General features: G+C 37.3%; 1 protein-coding gene across 4 annotated transcripts in view; it reads right to left on the bottom strand.

The window, feature by feature from the left end:
• The window catches only part of OXR1 (oxidation resistance 1), a 441,773-nt gene that overhangs the window by 196,496 nt on the left and 219,101 nt on the right, over window positions 1-26,176 (bottom strand). The window lies entirely within an intron of this gene.

Genomic DNA, 26,176 nt, shown 5'->3' with positions numbered 1-26,176 from the left:
AGTCAAATTAGATAATTGCTAAGATATAAAAATGAATGATTCATAGCACTTCATACCCATTAGGATGCCTATTATAAAAAAGCCAAATAGATAAAAACAAATGTTGGCAGAGGATGTGAAGAAATTGGAACTCATGTGCATTGCTGGTAGGAATATAACATTGTACAGCCACTATGAAAAACAGCATGGTGCTTCCTCAAAAAATTAAAAATAGAATTATCATATGACCCAGCACTTTCACTTCTGGGTACATACTCAGCTGAAGGCAGGAACAAAAACAGTTGTACATACCTGTTTACAGCAGCATTATTCACAATAGCCAAAAGGTGGAAGCAACCCTCTTTCCATCAATGGATGAATGGATAAACAAAACATGATAAATACATACATTAAAAAAATCATTCAGTTTTAGGAAGGACATTCTGATAAATGCTACAACATGGCTGAACTTTGAAGACATTATGCTAAATAACATAAGCCAGTCACGAAAGGTACTTCCATGAGGTACCTAGAGCTGTCAAATTCAGAGACAGAAAGTAGAATGAATGGTGGTAGCTAGGGGCTGGGGGAAGCAGGGAATAGGGAGTTGCTATTCAATTGGTATAGAGTTACAGGTTTGCAAGACGCAAAGTGTTCTGGAGATGAATGGGGTAATGGGTGCACACACTGTGATGTACTTAATGCCACTGAGACATACACTTAAAAATGGTTAAAATGGTAATTTTTATGTTATTATGGGTATTTTATCACAATTTAAAAATATATAAGTATACTTTATAAGGTCCACTGTGCTAGAGCCTGGCAATGCAGTGATAAAAGTCTCAAAGAGTGAACCGTTCACCAGAAAAGAGAGTAAGTAAACAGACATTCACGATAAAAGCTAAGCCCATCCTGGTATGGAATTCTCTAAGAGGGGAATAAACAGAGACAGCAGAAGTCAGAGGAGGAATGGCTCTGGTAAGTCAGGGGTGAGTGTCCAGTGGGCTGGTGAGGGAGAAAGAACAGGCCTTTGGGTAGAAGAATAACCAGCAGACTGGCACAAAAGAGTCAACACCTATTTTGCTGAAATGTAAAGTGTGAAGGATTTAACGTTTTTCTTTCAGATGGTTAAACAATTGTATCAGTATCATTCAATACAATTTCCTCCCTTTACCTTCTAATTTGTGATGCTACCTTTCAAAACTAAATTGATGTAAATTAGGGCAGTTTTGAGGTCATTTATTCTGTTCTACTGGTCTATTTGTTAGACACTGTGTCAGTGTACCACTGTTTTGATTATTACAGGTTTAAGGGATGCTTTAGTATCTGGAAGAGCAAAAGTATTTTCATTCCTTTCTTTTTATAATATCCATACATTTGTTTGTATTTGTCAGGTTTTTGTTTTGTTTTTGCTGTCCATTACAAAAGGGACCTCTAAATTGCATTTCCTAACTTGTTTTTGATGGTTATTGACGTTTGTATATATACATTGTTTTGACTAGTTTATTGAAGTCTTTTGTTCAAGTAACTTCTCAACTGAATGTCTTGATTTTACCAGGTAAACAATTATAGTATCTAAAATAATAATTTTGTCTCCCTTTCAGTCTGTTTCTAATTTCTATTCTGTATTACGTTGAATTGTCTAGACGAGTGTTTCGTAACCAGAGGGGACTTTTCTCCCAGGGGATATTTCACAATGTTTGGTGACATTTTTGATCATCACACTAGGGGCTGTGTTACTAGTATCCAGTGGGTAGAGGCTAGGGGTGCTGCTAAAGCAGCTCCCCCCTGCACTATTATTTTTATTTGCAGGGGAACACCGAATATTTTACATACTTACGTGCTAGTCAAAAAGACTCTGACACTCCAAGAAGAGCAGCGCTCTTTTCTCTGAGGCTCCTTCCACTCATAAAATGTATATGCTTCACTGCTCTCATCAACTGAAAACAAATCAAATACACCTTAAAGAGCACTTCCATCATGGAAGTTCATTGCTAGGTAACTTCCTTATTATCTGTGTTACACATATATGTCTTCCTTTGGATTATATACTTTGACACCATCTTGTAAATAGAAGTAAAAAGCTTGTTCTCTCTGCAATTAAGAGGCAGGATAAGAAAGCATATGTAAACACAGAATGCTAACTCACTCAACATTACACAAGCTAGTCCTTTGGAGAGAACACAAAATTACACCTAAGACTTATATGACTGGCCAGTGTTCTCTTTATTATAGAGATATCAATGCAGACACATCCCTGACATTTTAGGTACAATGACCCAAAGGGCTTGAAGTCTAAAAACTTGATTTTTCTATATTCTCCTGTTAGTAAGCTTTCCATTTAGATTCCATCAATAAGAAGTACTCATAAAGACTTGGAAAGGAGAAGATAAGGAGACTTGACTTTCCTCCATTAGTGGCAAAAGTAGCCTTATAGATGAATGGCAATGTGAGGTTTTCAGAGGCTTCTCCCGTGTCTCCTAAATCATTTATCTCAGTGCTGCAGACAGCTGAGAGCTTGCTTCCTGTCAAATTGACACTTCCCAGGTTTTTTCAAAACCGGAAGTTCTCTTTGACCTTCACTCCCAGGCTTTTCCATAGCTTTGTAGGCATTTAATTCCTTGTATTAAGTTGTTTCTTGCTCAAATACCTATAGTGATCTCTGTTTTCCTAAGCAAACCTTAGCTGATACTCTACAGTATCAGCTGACAAATGAGTATCCATAGGGAGAAATATACCTACTTGTGTCTGAAGAAATCAACTCAGCTGTCTAAAGAAGGCAGTAGCTTTTCATACATTTTTAAAGAAATCGCTTGTGGCTAAGAATTACATAATTTCTACACAGTTTTTTTGGGGGGTCTTCTCTTTTGTTTCAAGTGTATATAATGTTCAATATCTTCTCTCATGGGAATCATTAATCAACCTCTCACCCCCACACATGAGTACTCAAAAAAGAAATAATTTATCAACATAAAACCTAGAAGGAAAACAAAAATAAACTGATTGCATCTCAGATGGGGATGTTAAAGAAATGGATATAAAAACAACGTAATGATCATATGGATGGGATAGGAATGACATAACTTAAACCAATTAAATTGAATTAATTTCAAAGTAGGGGACTGGATCAATAAGACTTCTATTAAGTTCTGTGAATGATGAGTGTCATGGGCATTAGACAGCCTCCTCTCCTTTTCCCCATCCTGCTCTGTAGGATCCTCCAATGTCTGTATTTGGAGCCAATCATTGAGGATGTTGCCAAAAAGCACAGACATGTAGGAAGCCTCTTCTTTACACTTACAGTGCAAAATGAAGTTGCAAATTTCTGTTGGTGTAGCCCATTTACCATCAAAAAGTCATAAAAATGGGACTTCAGACTTGAATGAGTCTTGAGTCAAAAGCCAACAGACTTACCAGCCATATCTGAAGTCAGTTACAGGGAAAAAGGAATTTACCATACCTTCAACACTTTTGGGGGGATTGTTGATACAAATGGCATCCATTTATGAAAAAGAGAACAAACCAGAGCTTGATGAATGGTTTGCTAAAAACAAAACAAAAAAACAAACAAAAAAACCAAAAACAAAAAACCGACAAATCTTCTGAGATACCAGAACTAAGTTACACATAGTTTCATTAAATTTTTTCTGATGACCTCAGACCTCAAGTCAGTGTGAAATTTAGTTCCTTGTAGTGATATTAATTTCTGGCTATTGCTAACAGCATGATATATTTGAAACATTTATTTAAACTGAATCTATTTATATGCAGTAACTGCCAGTTTTACTGAAGAGAATGGAATTTTTTTTTTTTGAAAAAGCCTAACTCACAGTGGAAATTTACTGGGAGAAAATAATTTTATGATTGTATATATGTGAATATATGAATATGTATCATTTTCTCAATAAACCTTGGCAGAACTACAGATTGAAAAGAAGAAATAAGTTGTTTTTGTGATCTTTTTAAGTTCTGAATATGAACTGCATATTTTGGACACTTTGCCTCCAAACTTCCTAGAATTGTTTTATGAAGATTAACATAAACCTATCTTGGGGGAGGGAATATATTTCCCCCTACTAGGTGCTCCACTCATTTAATAAACACTTGTTTTAGGCTACTTACAGTTTGTTTGTTTGTTTGTTTCCTTGTGACCTATTTCATTAGGATTTCAGGTTGGGTAATATTCATAGTAATCTCCAAGCATAATCTCAGCTGCTAAACAGTCTCTCTCAAGCTAAAGGATTCTCTCCAAAGGGCTTAGGGATGTCATCTGTAAACCTATTAAAATGGTGAAGTAATTTTGCTGTGTTTGTCAAAGAGAGGATCATTTTATTCATTGAACGCAGCGACAGAGAGCAAACTTCTGATTTTGTAGAGAAGTCAGACTCAAATCCTTGGCTTGGGTTTACTTACTGTGGGATCTCAGGCAAGCTACTTAACCTATGTGAGCCATAACTTGCTCATTGGTTAAATGGAGATAAAAAATGCATACCTCATAGGATTGCTCAAGATAACACAGAATGATACACGTAAGAGCCAAGAGCCAATACAACAATAAACACTGGGCCCAGATAAAATGCTGGTATCTTAGCCCCACTTCATATTATGTGTTTCTTCTCTATCACCTTTGAGATCTCTATTCACTCCCTGGGATCCCTCTTGGATCGCTCCGTATTTCAATCACTCAGTGTTTTGTTTTGTTTTTTAAAGAACTTTTATTGAGATACAGCTAACATACAATAAACTGCATATATTTAGAGCATACAATTTGGTATCCCAATCTCCCAGTTCATTCCCCCCCCAACCCTCCCCGCTTTCCCCACTTGGTGTCTATATGTTTGTTCTCTACATCTGTGTCTCTATTTCTGCCTTGCAAACCGGTTGATTTGTACCATTTTTCTATAGTCCGCATATATGTGTTAATATACGATATTTGTTTTTCTCTTTCTGACTCACTTCACTCTGTATGAGTCTCTAGGTCCATCCATGTCTCTACAAATGTCCCAGTTTCATTGCTTTTTACAGCTGAGTAATATTCCATTGTATGTATGTACCACATCTTCTTTATCCATTCATCTGTTGATGGACATTTAGGTTGCTTCCATGTCCTGGCTATTGTAAATAGTGCTGCAATGAACATGGGAGTGCATGTGTCTTTTTGAACTATGGTGTTCTCTGGGTATATGCCCAGCAGTGGGATTGCTGGGTCATATGGTAACTCTATTTTTAGTTTTGCAAGGAACCTCCATACTGTTCTCCATAGTGGTTCTATCAATTTACTTTCCCACCAACAGTGCAAGAGCGTTCCCTTTTGTCCACACCCTCTCCAGCATTTAGTGTTTGTAGATTTTCTGATGATGCCCATTCTAACAGGTATGAGGTGATACCTCATTGTCGTTTTGATTTGCATTTCTCTAATAATTAGCGATGCTGAGAAGCTTTTCATGTGCCTCTTGGCCATCCGTATGTCTTCTTTGGAGAAATGCCTATTTAGGCCTTCTGCCCATTTTTTGATTGGGTTGCTTGTTTTTTTGATATTGAGCTGGATGAACTGTTTATATATTTTGGAGATTAGTCCTTTGTCTGTTGATTCGTTTGCAAATATTATCTCCCATTCTCAGGGTTGTCTTTTCGTTTTGCTTATAATTTGCTGTGCAGAAGCTTTGAAGTTTCATTAGGTCCCACTTATTTATTTTTGTTTTTATTTCCATTACTCTAGGGGGTGGATCAGAAAAGATCTTGCTGTTATTTACGTCAAAGAGTGTTCTTCCTATGTTTTCCTCTAAGAGTTTTATAGAATCACTCAATGTTAATCCTTGCCCTGCTTCTCTAACTAATGCTGAAATCAACTGTTTTCATAGCTCATCACACCTCAAGAAACTGCTTCCACACTTCTAAGGTATCAACCACCAATCTGCTAAAATCAGTTTTGCCGAAGTGCTAATAAGCAAGGATCAAAAATATTCCCTTTCTTCTCCACAGGTGGATCAGGGGTTCTCTGGAAAAAGTCCTCTCTTTGTTTTATTACTTGTGCGTGATTTTCATAGGTGGGCACTTTGGGATCAAACCAAAAGAGAAAATATTTGGGGGTAGATGTGGCTTTATGTTAACCCTCAAATCACACAGCCTGCTTAGCAACAATGAGTGAAACTTGTTTTATTTCTTCACCACTGTACCTCCCTTGGTAGGGATTAATGTAAAGAAAAATGGTGAAATGAACTTGTATTTCCTGCAGGAAACTAAGGAGAGCATATAGCATGAGTTTAGGCCTGTTGGTAGAGGCACAAGGATTAGGAATAAATAATTTTTGCTGCATCCCAGGAGCACCATTATACCAATTTGTTTCACACTAACATAATAATCATTCACTTTTATATATCTACCACTTGCTATACGTCTGTCACATTTCTGTTTTAAAAACATGAATTATCATACTATTGTAAATGATTATTAATGGGTATTTGTTAAACACATATTTCATTTGAAATTACTAATTTAAAAAATACATTATCTATATTTAATTCTTGGAACAGCTTAGTGATGTAGACAACATCTTTTTAGAGATGTAGAAACAGAAGTTCAGAGAAAATTAAGCAAACTTCCCAATATCACATAGTAACTAGTAGAGCCTAGATTTAAATCAGTCTATGTTTGGCTTTATAGCCAAGGCTTTTACCCTCTTCTATTTTACCCTCTTTTACCCTCGGCCTCTGACGAAGGGACTCTCCTAATTTAGGGCAGTACTAAAAGAAAAAAGGAAATCATTCAGCAGTCTATTAAAATGCAAACAGAATTTGACTGTGGCATTGCATATTTTAAAAAAATGGAGTGGTACAGACACCCTGGTTTTATGCAAAAATGAAATATAAATGTATTATTTAAAAAAACAAAACATTAACTGTTGGGCAAAGTTGTCTTAGAATCTCTTCTTTTTGCAGTCATATTTTCAAATAGTCCTTCTTTATATTAAGCTAAAAAGTGGTCTTGGAAGCTATGTAGATGATAACAGATCCTTCTTTAAGGTAGAAAACAGCTACAAGGTACTCCTGAGATTCTGATCATTCAAGATTATATTCCCTTTCTGGCTTGCAATGTCACACTGCTGACAGTCCACTTCTCAAACTAAAATCCATGGATCTCTTTTTATCCAAATTGCTGTTAAATCAGGTTTTCTGAAATCGGTATATGTACAATCAACTTTCTTCAAGCAGAGAAAAATTAACATTTAAACTTACTAAATGTTAATTTTTCAATATGAATCAACCATCTAAAGTGAACTTATATTTTGATTTCACTCAGCATTGTGTCGATCTAGAGCTTATCTGTATGTGTCAAGACAATGGTGAAATGTGAATGAGACAAACTCCTAAATTCAGGCCTTGTGGCCCAGTACTAGGAAACCATTCTCCTAGCTGACCCCTTATCATCCTCAAAGCTATCCACAGAATCATCTCATGTTTATTTCCCTCTTTAACTGACCATCATAAGAAATTTGTCAGACGGCTCTGCTGAAATAAGATATTTTCTCTATGACATTTTCCTAATTCTTAAATCTTCTATTTAAAAAGAAAAGGTTTGTTTGACATGAGCCATTCTTAAAGAACTCACACCTGATTCCATTACATTTTAAATTAATTTACCATTTTTCAGCAATATGTTTAGTGAACTTCATTTTGGTTCCTGTCAAAAAATTATTGTAATTTTATCAGTTCACAATTATACTAGAGCATCAAAACAAACAGAACAGAAGTTCAGTTTAGATTTTACTAAAAAATCAACACACATACACACATACTCTGTAGCAAGTCCTGAGCTGAATCATACAATGAGTTTTCAAACATTGCCAGTATTCTGCTTTCATTGAGGAAATATGAAAAGGGCATGTTTAGTGCTTCAGTGGGAACAATACATTAATTATAAAATGCTATTTCAAATACACATATGAGAAGTAAAATTACATGAGCAAGACTAAGTGCATAATTGTGCCTATATATTATTTATTATCATTCCTTAGGAACCCAAAATGACTTATCCAGTTTTATCAATTATAGTGGTAATAAGTCACAGTTGTACAGCTCTTTACAGTTTATGTAGAGCTTATACAGGCATCATCTCATCTGATAAATAAGTTGCTATGAAAGAGTAGGACTATTTGGAGAAAGTAAAATTTAACGGAAAGAAGATAGGTTTTGGAGTCCAACGTAGATTTAAATCTTTGTTCTACCCCTTAGGAGTTGGACAGCCTTGGGAAAACCATGGGATATCTTTGAACCTCGTGTATACATGTACACATATGATGAAAAAAGCCTATTACAAGACTTTTATGATAATTAAACAAGATTATAACGCATAGAGTCCAGCACACGCATGTGCTCATAACTGTCAGGGTTTCTTTCTCCTCCTGCTTCATCCCCACTGTGAAGAAGCTAGCGCCACGTGCAGTTTTGCGTGCTGAACTTTATGCTGTATTGCACTCAAAACACCTATTTCTATGCTATTCAGAATTGTTGAGTTTGTCAGAACTATCTGGGGTCATGAAACCAAAACAAAGAACAGAGCAGCTGAGAAAAGATCCCTTTCTATAAATGATTTAATTAGTATAAAGATTGCTCCTTTTAGCGCAGGGAAACATACTAAATAAAAGGAGTTTGGGAGACTGCAAAAAGACAAATCATGATGAATGGTTTGAATTATGAACAGGAAATATGCAGGTCTAACCTGCAACTTGTACATTTTGGTAAAAGAACCTAGCCTAGTTTTTGAACAACCAAATCTAATGAAAGAATACTAAAAATGACAGAAGCTACAAGTAACTGAAGATGTTTTTGAAAACAAATGTTATTTTGTACTTAGATAGGTGTTGTGCCAAAAAAACTCAATGCTCAAAATAACTTCATTTGAAGAGAACACTAATAAAACACACCTCAGTTAAAAATATTAAAACCCATGTATTAAAGGCTCAAAGGGGTTTTGCTGATCATGAAGATATCAAATTCCCTAGTTTTCCAAGTAGGAGTTAGAATTCTGGGAGGACACGTGACCCAGGTCCAGGACCACACATTTGATCAGGAGTAAATGTGGGAACAGTTTCAAAGTCGTCTGATTTTCGAGTCTCCTCTTTCTACTACAAATGATTATCTGTCTGACCCTAACGTCAGGGGTGAGTCTCTCTATCCTATGTGTCTGTCAATTCTACCTATTTCTGCCAATTCAACCAGGACAAGGAACTTAGTCGTTTCATCCATTTCCACAGGAAATTCTATCACAGACAAAAATGTCTTGATTTGTATAAACTTTGCTGAAAGTTCAGAAGTCATGGAGGGGAGAGGAGGAGGGGCCGTCGCAAGGCCCAGGATTAGCACGCACACACACAAAAACTGGCATCTGGGTTAAAGGATGGCTGAATAAATAAAGAGCTCTAGAGACAGACAGAGATTTATCTCCCTGGAGCTACATGTTTATATTTCAAAGGAGGTTAAAACCCTGATCTATCTTGTTTGTTTTGCCAAGGGTTATAAAAATTTAGGAACCATAGAAGATTCACTTACATTAAGGACAAAGATTTCTCTCCCTCTTTCCAGAGGGGAGCAGGGCAGCTGTCCAGCTTCTGTAAAAATGTCCAGATTGATAATTTCAGGCTTCCTACAGTCCAAACCCCTGTAAGCAGAGTTGACATTGCCCTTCATCTAGTTGCTGCCAGGGAAGGGGAATCAGTGCTGTTATTGCTGTAGGTAATCCTAAGTCTGATGCAGAAACCTCATGTTTGCTTTCCGGACAAAATGAATACATACAGACATTAAAATATATCAATAACGAACTTTCCCTAAGCTAAGACTACTTATTACTAATTATTACTGGTCAGCTATTACTTCCCCATTGACCTCTTGCCATTTTCATTCTCCTTCTTTAATGAAAGAGCAACTATTTGTTAAGAATTTACTAACCAGCTTCAGTACTAAGAGCTTTATGTGCATTATTTTATTTAATACTCACAAAAAGGCTATGAAGAAAGTGTTTTTATTCCCACTGAATAGTTGAAAAAACTGATCAACAAACTTGACCCACACAACTGGTGAATAGCAGAGCTAAAACAGCCAGTGAATTGCTAAATTCTAACATGTCTCTTTTGTGTCAGAACCTGTGTTATTTCTCCGGCTCTGCACTAAACTACATGATAATGTCCCAATTAGCACCCTTGACTAATCAAATTCAGAAGCTACTAACATGTCCCAAATTCTCTAATCTTAAGAAAACAATTTTATCTATTACTACTTAGAGTGATTTGTGTATCTCATCATATGAAAACTATGTGTCTGCATGTGTGGGTATACCCACATTCTTATTCTTACTCAGAAAGTTTCTAATATCATAGGTATTAAGGGCTTGGCATTAAGTAGTTTGTTTGAAGAAAGAAACATAAGACTTCAAGATAAATTTTTAGTCCAGGATGGTAACTTGGGTCCAAATACTGAAAAATATTTTACAAGTGTTGCCAAGTGAAGACGCCTTCAGGCTCTTTAGAGGAGCCTTGCTATTCCTGGACCTGCAGCACCTGCAGTGTTGTTACAAATGCAAAATGGTGGGCCCCACCCCAGGCCTACTGAGTCAGCATCTGCATTTTTATAAGATTCTCCCATGCATATTAAAATTTAAGTAGCGATTCTTGAGAATGGTCTTAAGGCTTTAAAGCTTTCCTTTCTGAGTCCTGCTGATGAAAAGTAAAGCCAAGCCTTTCCCCTGTTCAGGTGGTGTATCATGGAACTGCCTTGAGACCCTGAGTCACTTGCTGTCTGCTGCTTATCCTGAAGTTTTCTACAAGTCCCAAAATAATGTAGGAGAAAGTTCTCAGACTGTGTGATGTGGCATGACTCTGCAATAAATAGGGTGTTTAAACAGAATGAATCACAGGTGTGATTTACACTAAGAGGACAGACTCATGAATACTGATTCAATACTAGAAAAAGATGTTTTCGGATGCACTGACTTTCCTCTAAATCAGACAAGAACCATTTGCCTTTAACATCAAAAGGTTTCTGATGCGAAACTTAAGACATCAATCCCAGTTCATCCCACTCTTCTTGACAGATTTTTTTACTCTGGTAGACCTAAATCACAGGGGATGACCAAAGAAAGAAACCAAAGAGAACATGCTGCTCCCTCTCTCTTTGACAAAGAATATTCCCCTTCGCCCCCTCTTCCAACACAGCTTTCAGGAACACCTTTATTCGGGAATCCTAGGCTGTCAAGGGCCCATCGTGATAATCTTTTGCACATTTGATCATATGAATGGCCATATAAATAATTAGCAAAGGCAAAAAAGGGGGACAATTCATAGGATTATAGAACTTGAGGAAACCACAAAGTTTCCTCCTATGTCCCTGTTCATCCTTTCTCAGTTTCCTTTGCAGCCTATTGGTCTGGTCCTATCCCTTAAATTTTGGGGAGGACTCTATCAATTTATTCACTCTTCTTAAGAAACTCCTCTATACATACATGCTGATTCAGAGTAATATTTGCATCCTAAACCTACCTCCTGAGCACCAGAACCGCAGATCCAACTGCCTCTCCCCTCAGGAACCTCAAAGTTCAACCGACCCACAATTGAACTTAATATTCTATTTCAGCAGTTATTCCCTGAGAATTTTCCATCTTTGTAAATGCTAACCCCATGCACCTAGATGTTCAAATCAGAAACTCAAAAGTTATCCTAGAAGCCTCACAGAAATCATAAAGTCATTTTAAAAATTAACAATTTTTTTTTTCATTTTCTCTAGTGAATTCCTCACCCAATTGTTGATTTTGTTGACTTTCTCCGTTTTAGCTTTCTTCACGTACTTCAATTTTAGTTTCAGACTCCTCTTGAGGGGGAGCTTTTAGGTTTTCACATTTTTTTTCTCCCTTCCTAGTGAATTCACTTTCCTCTAGCCATTTTGCTCTTAGCTCTACTTGCCTCTGAGACCTCCATTCCAGAACAAGGTCTTAATTATATTGGTGGCTCACAGAGAGAAAATAGATTTGGTTGTGGAATGGAGGGATGGCTTCTCCCAGGTCCAGATTCCAAGCCTCTCTCTGTTTCCTCTGGCCTCTGAAGCTTCAGTAATCACAGCTTCCTCCAGCCTTTTGTAGTTGGGAATCCCTGCTCAGGTGCTAAATTGTAAGGAAGAAGTAAGTGGGGCTCTGTTCTTCTAATGTACATGGTACCCATATTTTTTTAAAGAAAATTTTCTATTTGAGAAAAGTTTTTGGATTTTACCAAAGATAAAAGATAGTACAGAGTTCTCATATACCCCATACCCAGTTTCCTCTATTATTAACCTCTTATATTGACTAGTTCCATTTGTTGTAATTACTGAACCAATACTGATACATTACTATTAACGAAAGTCCATACTTTATCCAGACTTCCTTACATTTTACTCAATGTTCCTTTTCTGTAACAGGATTCCATCCTGAATACCACATTACATTCAGATGTCATGTCCTCTTGAGCTGTTCTTGACTGTGACAGATCCTGGGGTCCTTTTAATCCCAGCCATCCTGCTAGCCTTGAGGTCTTGGCTGCCTCTGACTATTCCTGGATCACAATCCTCAAGGCCCATGGGTTCCATGTTCCTTTATTGCTATATGTTTTCACCCCTTTTCTGGCCCATAGAGCTATTTGTTTAGTTTAGAAAAGAAGATATATCTTAACTGAAAAATGTCAGCTGTCATTGCTTCAAGCATTCAAAACTTGAAATCGTAGAATTGATTGGAAAATCTTCCTCTTTTGCTTTTCCAGTTGGTCACCAATTCTTCTCCATTTATACCCATCACCTCTCTGTAATTCTCTCCTCTCATATTGCCTCTGCCTTAGATTAGGACCTTGTCACTCTTCATTATCATGATACTTTACTTTTTAGTTAACTTCTACTGTGTGCTTACTCCGTGCCAGGATCTATTAAGCAATTTGTACACATTATCTCATATAAACCTTATTACAAATCTGAGTGGTACAGGGTAATATTCTCACTTCCCAAAGGAAAATCAGAAGTTCAGAGACGTTAAGTGACTTGTCTGAGGTCACAGAGCTACTTAGAATGGCTGTGTGAGTATCTAAAACTAGGTCTATATAATTCCAGAGTCAAAGCTCTTAAGCAGTTCAACATAATCTCTAATTAGCCCTGACATTATACAGCTAAAAGATGACTCTGTCTTTAAGCACATATATCCCCAACCCATTCTCCATATGATGCTCAAAACACCTCTCTATAAAGCAATCTTATCAAGGTACTCCCCTAGGCAAAAACCTTCAACAATTCCCAAGGTGTCATGATTAAGTACAAATTCTATAGGACAGCACACAAGACCCCCCATTACCTGGCCCCTCATCTTTCCCAAGCCTCATCCCCAACTGCCAATTGTCAACAGTAGTCATTCATTTTTTAAATGAATGAATAAACATTCTTAAAACTGCCCACTGAATGGAGATTTAGATAGGCTTATATAGGAGTAGAGGTGAAAAATACATGAGAGCATGGAAAGAGGAAATTGCTGTTTATATTCTTCTTTTTCTTATTTTAGTGCATCTTTTTGGCTATCCCTGTTCCATCCCACTCACCCTATGTTTATTTACAAGAATGTTTCTCATATCGCAAAAGATCTGTAATTCGAGAGAATTATTTAAAGCAGGAAGTGAAACTCTGTAGCCTCAAATAGCACACCAGATACCCTGTTTCTTTAGTTAGAGTAAACAGTATTCTGCTGCTTTGCTCTATATTGACTCACTGGAAATAATACTTGAAAAAGACCTCAAAGACACTAAAATTGCCTAATTAAAAATGAAATTGTTTTGAACTGGTCTATGAGACACTCAATAAACAGTCAACACTCTCTGTGGGCACCTGTGATATTTTATCTCCAATATACTATTGATGATAGTTTTTGCCTCCTCTGGCTCAGAGAACTAGGAGAGGAAATCAATGTCATTTCTATCAACATATTAAAATTTAAGCAACAAAATAAAGTCCAAGGATTCTTGAGTGCAAATCCTAGCAAACAAAAAATATTGTGATGCAGCAGCTAGGCAGGCACTGTTGAAAGTCTTAATGAGTTCTGTGATGGACTGTCCTCCATATACTTAATGTACAATGTCTTAATTCTTAATGTCCATAAGACAGAATGTTCCAGAAGACTTAAAGTTCCAATTCATGAAACAAGCTGACCAAATAAATGACCAAACAGAATGGAGGAAATGGGATGCTAAGATGTGCTGGTCATGATTACACAGACAATATAGGCTTTCTCCCCCAAGAAACATCCACCTAAATGGCTAAAGGCTTATTCAGATAATATTTTGAAGGTATTTAACTCTGTTATCTTCAAACATACATGGTAACATCAAAGAAGTTAAGTATTAGATAACATTACTCCAAAACCATTACATGAATTTCTCTTAGCAGGTATTTTTACCTACAAAAAAGCTGTTAAGCTAATTTGCTGAACATAATATTTTCTGTATTCTGAAATCATGTTTCCATTAAAAATTCACATAGCTTTTTTTAAAAAAAATTATTTTTCTTTATTTATTGGCTGCGTTGGGTCTTTGTTGCTACGCCTGGGCTTTCTCTAGTTGCAGTGAGCAGGGGCTACTCTTTGTTGTGGTGCGTGGGCTTTTTATTGTGGTGGCTTCTCTTGCTGTGGAGCACAGGCTCTAGGCGTGCAGGCTTCAGTAGTTGTGGCATGTGGGCTCAATAGTTGTGGCTTGCGGGCTCTAGAGCACAGCCTCAGGAGTTGTGGTGCACGGACTTAGTTGCTCCGTGGCATGTGGAATCTTCCCGACCCAAGGCTTGAACCCATGTTCCCTGCATTGGCAGGTGGATTCTTAACCACTGCACCACCAGGGAAGCCCCCTCACATAGCTTTCTAGTCACAGATTATAGCGGCACGAGGCTTCTTATCTCATAGTTCGTCAAGATGATTCAAGGTTTGAATTAGTGAAGTTTTAAAATAGCTCACTAAAAGCCTGCTTGCATGTAGATGTGCACATGATTTATAGTGAATCTATTAGGAATGGCCACTGAAATATTTATAATTGGGTTATTCAAAGTAATGAACTATAGTCAAAGTCATTTCCTGGCAGAAATAGCAAATAGAAACATTTCCCTCAATTTTGTCTCACTTTTAACTATTTTCACATTCTTCTAAGTAATATTTTTTTGCTTAGAGTTGTGAACATGGTCAAAAATTTGCTGAGGAGCATGAATCCTGCATTTTTTTTTTAATGTGTGAAAAATGTCTTTAGATATGAAGTAGAAAGTAAAGCTATCATCTTAAAAAATCAGGAGGTATCTATTGCTTTTTTAAATATATATGTTTTCATTGAGGTATAACAGACATAGACATTTTATTAGTTTCAGGTGTGCAACATAACAAGGGGATATCAATAGTTTTATTTCTGAATGTTTGCAAATCCTAGAAACTCTTTAAATTGATGCTTTTTTAAAAAATGGAAATACTGGGGGAATTTGAACATATCATCTCACTGTTCAAACTGCCATTAACTCTGTCCCTGAATGTTTAAAATAAAGTAGGTATTTCTTAATAATCTTATTTTCTTTCCCTAGCCATAGCTCAGTGAAACAGAATGTTCCTACAAGTGTTGGTGGGTGGAAAGGGCAAGTTTTGATGGCTGGCAGTGCTGAAGGACTCATTTTCATAGGAATGTAGCAAATTTCAAATAAGATCATGATTATTTCTCCACCACAAAACAATGTTCATTTAAATTATTCCACGATTTTAACCAGTATAGCTTTAATTAGGCTGCTTAGAAATCATTTAAAAAAATTGACAGGTATAATTTGTTTTTAATAAGTTGTAAGTTACGCTGCAACTCAAAACACCAGATAAACACTAGCAGCTCAGGGAAACCTTGGGGTATTGACATTTCTTAATCCATTTATCATAGCCATGATTAAGCTGTGTTCCTTGAGCTGGGTTGATTACTTCTGACAGAGAACAATAACAGAATTAGGGCGAAAGAGAATAAGGCAAATGCACAAAATATGGTGGTAACTTTGTAAATTAGAGTTAGCAAGCTTACCTAGTACATTATAAACATTACCAATCTATAGAGGTATCAAACAAATGTCTTTTTCTTCTTTCTGAGTACACCTTCTACTGCTTAGTAAAACTGAGTTAAAATTGTATAAACATCTAGTTAAAAAAGTCTAATTTCTCTTGAAAGAGTGTTCATATTTATTCTAGAGTAGAAAAGGAGTTTTAATCTGTGAATTTTCCTAGCCCTCATGTTTTAAAGTGGATTTTAAATGGAATTTTAAAAATGACATGAAATAAAAACCCATTCAAACACCACTCCAGCACATACACATTCACAGATGCAGATTCTCATACACTGAATCCCAAGGCCTGCTTATCCCACAAGTAAACAAAAAAATTTAACTTGGACTTCCAATATCTTCAAATTCCACTATCTTAATAAAAACGGCCCATTCTAATGCAACGTGTGTCAAAAAGAAAAGGCACTTCTATGTATGCACCAGTCTTCAAAATTTCTGAAAAGCCCCAATCCCTTTCTGGAAGTCCAGATTCCATGTATAACAAGGAACCTTAGCAATAGAATAATTTTCCTTAAATAATCTTGTGACCCAGAAAATATAAGAAGTCATCAAAATGTGAGAACAAACTTCAATTCAAAACAAAGTCATTTTTCTCAAGAACATAATTTAATCTGAACCCTCAGAGCAGTTACCCATTTTAGTTTCTGTGCTTATAGACAGTGACCTGTATGCCAAGTTGGTTCTTCTGATTAAATCAGAGAGACTTCCTGCTTTTACATGAAGAATCTTCTAGCTTGGAGAGAAGGTTCTGGTTCAGTGGTGACCTAGTTTCATGCTGCAGAATGTGTAGCCTCCAGTAAGATTAGTCTTTCCCTCTTTTTCTCTCTCTCTCTTCCCTTACAGTATTTTCACTTTAGAGTTGATCTTTTTTATTCTTATAATTAAAAAGCCTGGATTCAAAATGAGAGGCATATAAGTTATGTGATGATATTTTAAAATGCCTGGGTGTATTGCAATTAAAAAGCAGTTAAGGGCTTCCCTGGTGGTGTAGTGGTTAAGAATCCGCCTGCTAATGCAGGGGACACGGGTTTGAGCCCTGGTCCGGGAAGATCCCACATGCCACAGAGCAACTAAGCCCATGAGCCACAACTACTGAGCCCATGTGCCACAACTACTGTAGCCCGTGCGCCTAGAGCCTGTGTTCTGCAACAAGAGAAGCCACTGCAATGCGAAGCCCGCACACCACAACAAAGAGTAGTCCTCGCTCTCCGCAATTAGAGAAAGCCTGCGTGCAGCAATGAAGACCCAACACAGCCAATAAATAAATAAATTTTTTTTAAAAAGCAGTTAAATATGTCTTGCTTTTCCCTTTTTACAATTTCCAAACTAGTTACTACTGTTGTAATTTTGCCAACAACTCACAAGAATCCCCAGGGACCCCCTAATTCTGTAGGCTCTCTTTTCAATATGCAAGCTGCCTGGGGTCAGCAAGATACAAATTTGTATTTAACTGTGTTTTATTAAGTTTGGAATGTTGAAGATATTCTATTCTGAAGGCAGGGCAAAGGACAAGATCAGTGGATAACAGATGTTTACAATTTTGCAGCAGAGTAATATTTCAAAGGAGTATTTTGGGGACATTTCCTAACTTAATTTTGACAAGCAAGGAGATTTAAAAATAAAACATCTTATTAAAAAATTCTACAAAAGCAATACGTATACTATGCCATCACTTCCCAGAAGGCAGTCCATTTTAACATGGAGAAGGAGGTAAGAAAAGAAGGAGAGAGAGGAGGGTAAGAAGGAAAGAGAAGGATGAGTAAAAAGAAAGAAAAGATGGTCATTTTAACCAAATAAATGTAACTTTATGAAAAACTAGTATTCTGTTTCACCATCAACGGTATGGACGCGCACTTGCAAAACCACTCACTGAGATCTCTGTCAGTGATCTAATTTCATTTTTGTTTTTGTTTTTGAGGAGAGAATGTGACCTGAAAACATGTAGACGATAAGCTGTTTCCCACTAGTTATCAATCTACGTAGAGTCTTTCCTTGGCTTTGTCACTATGTCCAGTGTGATCATGAATAAGTCACTCAGACTCAACTGCACAGAAGGCGACACGGTGGCCACGAGTATTCTACCTGTCTGTTCGGAATGTCATAAGTATTCACTGCATTCAGCATGTATTTGTTAGTCACCTAAAAAACTGACAATGCGTATGTTACAATACTTTGAATCTATTCATGTTGATCAAATCTGGGGAAGGTGTGGCCAAGTACGAGGGGAATTTGGATGGAATCCTAACACTATTCTGGGCAGAGGGAAACACTTCCATAAAGCCCATGATACATCACACAGAAGGGAAACCACGAGGAACATGGCTAGAGCGTGGGGCTGCGGTCTGAGACCAAGCTGCAGAGTAAACTGGGGCAGAGCGTGAGAGGTCTACAGAGCAACAGACAACCTCATCCCGGGGGGAATGAGGAAGCCCCTGCTAAAAACCAGGGGATGAGTGAGCACAGGCGCAAGGATCAGGACTGGAGGCTGGCTTCGTACAAGCAGGCGGGCAGGGAGCATGGCGCCTCGTTCAGGCCACATCTTTAATGCACAACAGCAACAAGTTCGCGAATATTCATGGAGAACTTCCCAGTTCTAGGCACTACTGTAAGCACTTTACATAGACTACTTCATTTACTCCTCACAACAGCCCTTTCAGGAAGCACCAGTTTTATTTCCTTTTATAAGTGAAGACACTGAGCTTTGAGATTCTAAGTACCTTGTTTACAGTCACATAACCAGCAGGGGGAATGGGATTCCAACTTAGATATCAGATTCCAGAGGCCACGTTCCTCGCCACTGATCCACCCTGCCTCTGGGAGCCAAAGAAGGAGCTCAGTAAGCATGATGGAATGAATGACTACCCTTCTGCCTTCTTGCCACTGATCAAAACCATTGAGGGTCTTGGAGAGCTGATCTTAGCACTTTTCCAGCAAGTTGATGCCTAAACCACGCTACAGATGTAACAGCTGTACTTTAGAAAACAAAACCCAAACTTCCTCAGTAACATGTGCTGAAATTTGTTACATTTCCCAGATATTTAATTTTAATATTCTTTGCTACAACTTATTATTTTCTTCATAGAAATGAAGAACATCTGGGGACCTCCTCTTTAAAACAATTCTGGGAAGCTTGAGGATCATTAAATTTCCCCTCAATCATTTTCTTCTTCATGCTGCAAATATCAATTCCATTAGGCTTTCATAAACTAATTCTATGCCAAGCGAAAAACAACTCTTTGAAAAATCTATTATTAATATAGCGAATGTCCTGTAATTGAAACCAGCCTAACTGATTTCTCAGAAATGTATCATTTATCTGCTAGATTTATAAAAATTGTATAAGATTTAAACACATTTTACAGAGTAACTTTTCCATCACCTTCCTCCCTTAATCTGTTTTATTTTTCTTTAAAAACCTGCCATTCATTAACAGTGAATATCCAATTGTTTATTTATACCCTGTTTTTTTCCCACCAGAATATAAGCACCTGAGTGCCTGGACTTGGTCTTGTTTTCTCTTGTATTAGTGACACTTTGAACAAGGCCTGGTATGTAGTAGGCATTTAATAAATATTTAATTAATAAGTGAATAGCTTAAATAAATGAAGGAACATATTTTAATACATGGAAACGTTTGAGTTAAACACATCCACCAAATAATTCCAGAATTTGTTCATATGCATATAACTGGAAATTAGCGCATAGAGGACATTGACTGATTCATCATGGATGGTATCCAGCAAAGAGACGGTGGTACAGTGAGACTAATAGAGAGAGGATAAAAGGTGGAGACTGAGCCATGAGGGCAAACAGAAGATTAAAAGGGTGAGAAGCCTGTTAGTTCACTTGACAAGGTGAGGACTTGCATGGAAGTCTCAACTGAAGGAAAGTTCCAGAGATATTATACAGACATCTGTTAGCCAAGGAGCCCCCTACTGGCCCTGTTTGGAAGCCCTCCTGAGCCAGGAACCTGGGAAGGCTAAGTTCAACCCTTTTCTGCCTTCTCCTTGAACTTGCAGAGAGCATTTAAATAGCATAAGTAATGAAAGAGGGATTTAAATATAAGACATGACACCATTAAACTCCTAGAAGAGAACACAGGCAAAACATTCTCTGACATAAATCGTAGCAATGTTATCTTAGGTCAGTCTCCCAAGGCAAAATAAATAAAAGCAAAAATATACAAATGGGACCTAATCAAACTTACAAGCTTTTGCACAGCAAAGGAAACCATAAATAAAACAAAAAGACCACCTAAAGAATGGGAGAAAATATTTGCAAACGATGTGACCAACAAGGGCTTAATTTCCAAAATATTCAAATAGCCCATACAGTTCAATATCAAAAAAACACACAGCCCAATCCAAAAATGGGCAGAAGATCTAAATAGACATTTCTCCAAAGAAGACATTCAGATGGCCAATAGCCACATGAAAAGATGCTCAACGTCACTAATTATTAGAGAGATTCAAGTCAAAACTACAATGAGGTATCACCTCACACCAGTCAGAATGGCCATCATCAAAAAGTTTACAAATAATAAATGCTGGAGAGGGTGTGGAGAAAAGGGAACCCTCTGACACTGTTGCTGGGAATATAAATTGGTACAGCTACTATGGAGAACAGTTAAAGTATGGAGGTTCCTTAAAAACTAAATAGTTACCATACGATCCAGCAATACCACTCTTGGGCACATATCTGGAAAACACAACTCTAATTTGAAAAGATACATGCACCTCAATGTTCACAGCAGCACTATTTACAATAGTCAAGACATGGAAGCAACCTAAATGTCCATCAACAGATGAATGGATAAAGAAGCTGTGGTACATATATATAATAGAATATGACTCAGCCATAAAAAAGAATGAAATAATGCCATTTGCAGAAACATGGATGAACCTAGACATTATCATACTAAGTGCAGGAGGTCAGACAGAGAAAGGCAAATATCATATGATATCACTTATCTGTGGAATCTAAAAAAATGGTACAAATGAACTTATTTACAAAACCAAAATAGACTCACAGACATAGAAAACAAACTTATACGGTTACCAAAGGGGAAAGGGGGGAGGGATAAATTGGGAATTTGGGAGTAACAGATACAAAGTACTATGAGTAAAATAGATACACAATAAGGACCTACTGTGTAGCACAGGGAACTATACTCAGTATCTTGTAATAACCTATAATGGAAAAGAATCTGAAAAAGAATATATATACACGTGCATATGTGTATACATATATAATGTATGTATATAATATAACTAAGTCACTTTGCTGTACAATAGAAATTATCACAACATTGTAAATCAGTTATACTTCAATTAAAAAAATAAATTAAAAAAGGGCTTTGCTAACTCTAACCTTTTTCTTTTCTAACAGATTTAAAAGTTGTAGATCTTATTCACTGTTCTGCACAGTAGGGTTCCAATCCTTTTCTCATGCCCTGAAGTCTTCAATGCTCTGCTTTAAACTAAATTCTTAGCATATTTCCTCCTTCCTCCTCCAGGAAAAGGGGAAGGTTCATCACACTACCTCCACCATGACCCCTCTCTCCCTCCTCTTTGCCGCCCCCGAAGTTTATTTAGCACTTACTATGTGCCTCACACTATACTGCTGGGATTACTGAAATTAATGGCATCCTTTCCTACTCATAAGAACTGAGATTTGGTATGGAGACAGACATGCTAACACAAGAAGATAAAGAAGACAGGTAAGTGCCAGGTGCCAGGGGAGCAAGGAGAACGGAGGGTGGTGAAGGGTGACTGGATCTACGCAGCCGATAAAGAGCCCCTGAGTGCCTTTACAGTCTGATGCGATTTCTCCTTCTTCTGGATTCCACAGCACTTTGAGTGAACCTCCCCTGCCCTCTGCTGCTCCTCACTCAACTCCCCCACTCCAGCCCCACCCATGGTATTGAGAGCATCTGTCTTGTATTCTACTCATTGGTGCGCCTACTTTAACCAGGCACTCCCTTCCCTCACACACGATGAACACCTCAAGAGCAGGCATCTCTGTTTTACTCTTGTTTTTATTCTGAGCAGCATCTTCTATGAGACCTTCACAGAGCAGAGTCTGATCAGGGACTAATCAGCATTTTGTGTGTCACTGAATTATGGAGACATCTATTCAAGAGCTGTCCCACTTCCTGACTGTCAAAGGAAAAAAAAAATCTCAGAATGGAAAGACATCAGCACATTTTACTAACAGTCACAGATGCTAGAGAGAGACATACGAACTCTGGCTTTAGATTCTAAATCAAGGAACAAATATTACATGGACTTACAAGCCCAGCTTAGGGAGCGTTGGCACACTTTTGGATCCTGTATGCCCAGTCCTCTTGACTATCTCTACTCCTGCTTTACAACTATTTCAGAAGTCCTTACACCTAGTTCTCTAAATTAAAAGTGTAGAGAATACATGGACTGTTAAAAATATGAATCTACTATTTGGTTTCATCTTCCATCTTTAAGGAGGGATTATGTTTTTGAAGGATATAGGTTTCTTGTATACATTGTCAACTCAAGTTGTTTTACTGAGTGCAAAAATTTTTGTTTAGTAGGGAACAATTCTATTCTGTTTTCATCTGTTTACCCATTAGAGCTGGTCCATTAATTTAATGTTATATTACTCTAGTTCTAATTAACACTTTCATCTCAAAATAAAAATAGAATTTTAAGTATCTGAAGTGAAGGACTTCAAATATCTAGTCCAGTTGTAGGTCACAGCTTATTAATAGACCATGCCATCAACTTAGTGAGTTGAGATTGCACTTAAAAAATGAAAATAACGATCAGAATGGATAGTAAGGAAAGGTTTTCAGGGAATTTTTTTCAACTGTGTTGGTAGTTAAGTGTGTCCTGGGTAAGTGGTATAACATGTATTAGGCAGAATTCTAAGATGGTCCCCAAGATTCCTCACTGCTCTAATGCACATACCTGTGTGGTCCCCAGGCCTGTGAATATAATGGACATTACTTCCATGATCAGGTTTTGTTGACTTTAAAACAGGGAGATCATCTGGGTGGCCCTGACCTAATTACATAAGCCCTTTGAAAGCAGAGAGCTTTCCTGGCTAGCCCAAGGAGAGGACGTCAGAGATTCACATGAGAAGGATCTGACGTGCAGTTACTGGCTTGAAGATGGAAGAGGCCACGTGGCAAGGGAGGAGAGTGGCCTCTAAAAGCTAAAAGTGAGTCCCAGCTGACAGCCAACAAGGAAATGGGGACCTCAGACCTACAACTTCAAGGAACTGAGTTCTGCCAACAAAAGGAATGAACCTGGAAGCATATCTTTCCCTAGCTGAACCAACCTCCAGACGAGAACTCAGCTCAGCTAAGTGTAAGAACTCAGCCCTTGATTTTAGCTTTGTAGGTACCCTGAGCAGAAAGCACAGTCCTGCTATGTGGATTTCTGACCTACAGAACTGTGAGCTAATAAATGAGTACTGTTTTAAACAGCTAGGTTTGTGGGAATTTGTTTCATATGGTCAATTGTACAATAAAAAGAGAGTAAGAGAAAAAACACTCAGAAAGACTGATTTGGTCAAACCTATCACTGAACAGATGAGAAAGTTGAGGTCAAGTGATGGTAAATAATTATGCAAGATTATACAGACAGAAGTAGCATAGAAAAAGCTCTTTCTTTAGCCACAGTCCTGACACAGTGGTTACTCTCCTTTTAATTTAGCTGAAGATTCGTACATCTCATACCACTAGAGAATAGCTTTCCCCCTACTTATATCAAAACAATGAAATTTTATTTATACTTCTTATAAGATGGATTATTCTCTATAAAAAGTAATGCATTTATGTCATGCCATTTTTTTTTTTTTTGCTCCTATAATTGGTTTAACATGTTTCTGTATTAGGAATAATTAAGGACATACATCTACTGTCTATATAAGGAGGCAATCATTTGTATTTCCTAGAGTTCTCTCAACCGGAAGTAGATCCTATACATAAGCTGATGAGGGATAAAAGCTGTGAGATCAAAAGAAATTTCTAGAGAAGCTACTGCAGCCACTCATTAGCCACTAAGAGACATTTAAATAACTCCAAAATTTTCTAGGTTTTTTTTTTTTAATTTTAAAATTATTTAATTCCCAGGATCATTGCTTGAATTTAAGTATAGTAAGTTACTTAAATATACTACTGCACTTCAGTAGTAAATTTAAATGTAGTAGTCCACTTGGCCACAAGAGGGCTCCCAGGTTTTTCAGGTTGTGTAAGCCATAAATTGAGACATCAAAAGGTATCTTTAAATGAAAGGGCATATTGGCTGGCGGATGGGTTAGTCAGCAGGGCTTCCTTAAAAGAAATTATCTGGGGATTGCAGTAAAAATATCACTCCACCATATTACCCATAGAAACTCCTTGGGCTCACCTCTCTGCAGATGGGGATGGTATCCTTCTGAGTGACATAGAAGGCTGACTCTAAAATGTCACGAGCAGGTTAATTTCATTGACAGAGTTGGCTAACTCTGGCTCACAGTTTTTTCTTTAATTTCTTTAAGGTTCTATCCCTCATCTAAAAAATAGAGAGTATAATACTTACAAGAGTTGTGAAGATCAATGGAGAAAGAAGAAAGGAGCTTAACTTGTGCCTAGTATTTGGAGTTACCAATAAATGGCAATTACAATTGTTGTTTATGTTTATTACCAATACATTTACTAAGGGATATTGAAATAGACTTGTTTTGTGAAATGATCTTTCAATATAGGTGACCATATGGTTGCTAATATTGTAGGCTTGAAAATGTCTCCAGGTCCAAAGTAGTAGAAAGGTTACATCAGCATAGGAAAGTTGACAATTCATATGTCTATTTTACAAATAGACATGCCAGTGACACTGATTATGAAACAAATTGTTGAAAATCCAATAACTAAACATTCACTAATGGTAGGACTATTTAAAATAACTTACAGTTCATCTTTCTGCAATCCAAACCCACCATTTGGACTTCTATTTTTCATTCAGGCTTAGCTCTTTACTTACATTGGCCAAGCTGGTCAATGTTTCACCCTCATTTTTTCATCTTTAAGGAATATCGAGTTTGTAGGATAGACTTTATTTTCTGAAGGCAAAATACTGTCTTCTTAGCCAGCTGATAAATTAGAAAAGTAATAGATGGTGGTGGACATGTTGAAGGATGGGAGGAGAGGACATTGGAAAATGGAGAGAGAGGCAGTTATGTAAATGTCGTGGGCTTTTCTAGTTGATGGATTTTTAGAACTCTGCTATCCTAAGTTTTAAAAATGGATATAGGTACCTGTCTACACTCTCATATCAATTCTCGTTATAGGTGACCACAGACATCCCCAAAGGCACCATGCTTGTCACGTATTAAAAATTAAGACTTGAACAGCTTCATCTGGAAAGAGGAAACCTGAGAGTAGATATAGGAAGATGACATAAAATGGTAGCAAGGGAAAGCATGGTTTTAGGAGCCAAATCCTGAAATACTACTGGACATACATGGAGGCATCTCTTCAAGCGCGAAGGAAGTAATTTAACCCAAAGACACAGGAGAATGACTGGACAAAGTCACACAGAAAATTGGTGCAGCAATCAGAACTAGAAACCTGGTCTGATTACATTTCTAGGTAAGGAACTAAAATATCTGAGAAAAAATTCCAAACATCCCATATTGGGGTGGCAGGGGTGTTGGATACCAAGTAAAACATGACTCCTTTGATGTAACTTTGGTAAAGCCATTCAGCCAACAGTGTCTACTATTAAGGCTTTTGGTGATGACCAAATCTATCCAAATGAAATAACAGGCAACACCGAAGCATCCCTCTTCTTCCTGGGAAATTCATCTCCCCTATGCAACACTTCTACCATACATATGTTTAGCAACTTTTGTCTCAATTAGACCTAAGACAATGAGTTAAAGTGAGTTAAAAATCAAGGCCAAAGACATGATGAACAAATATTGGTACATAAAAGTTGGTAATTCAACTTATTTGAATAGACTACTTCTAATACTCCAAGTAAGTGTTAAAGTTCAAAATTACAGGATATTATTCTACCTGGGAAAAGGGGGCCTAAGGTCTGCAAGACCCTATCCACAGC

Source organism: Hippopotamus amphibius, chromosome 5, assembly GCF_030028045.1.
Source record: "Hippopotamus amphibius kiboko isolate mHipAmp2 chromosome 5, mHipAmp2.hap2, whole genome shotgun sequence".
NCBI lineage: Eukaryota > Metazoa > Chordata > Mammalia > Artiodactyla > Hippopotamidae > Hippopotamus > Hippopotamus amphibius.
This window is presented reverse-complemented; position numbering and strand designations above follow the sequence as displayed.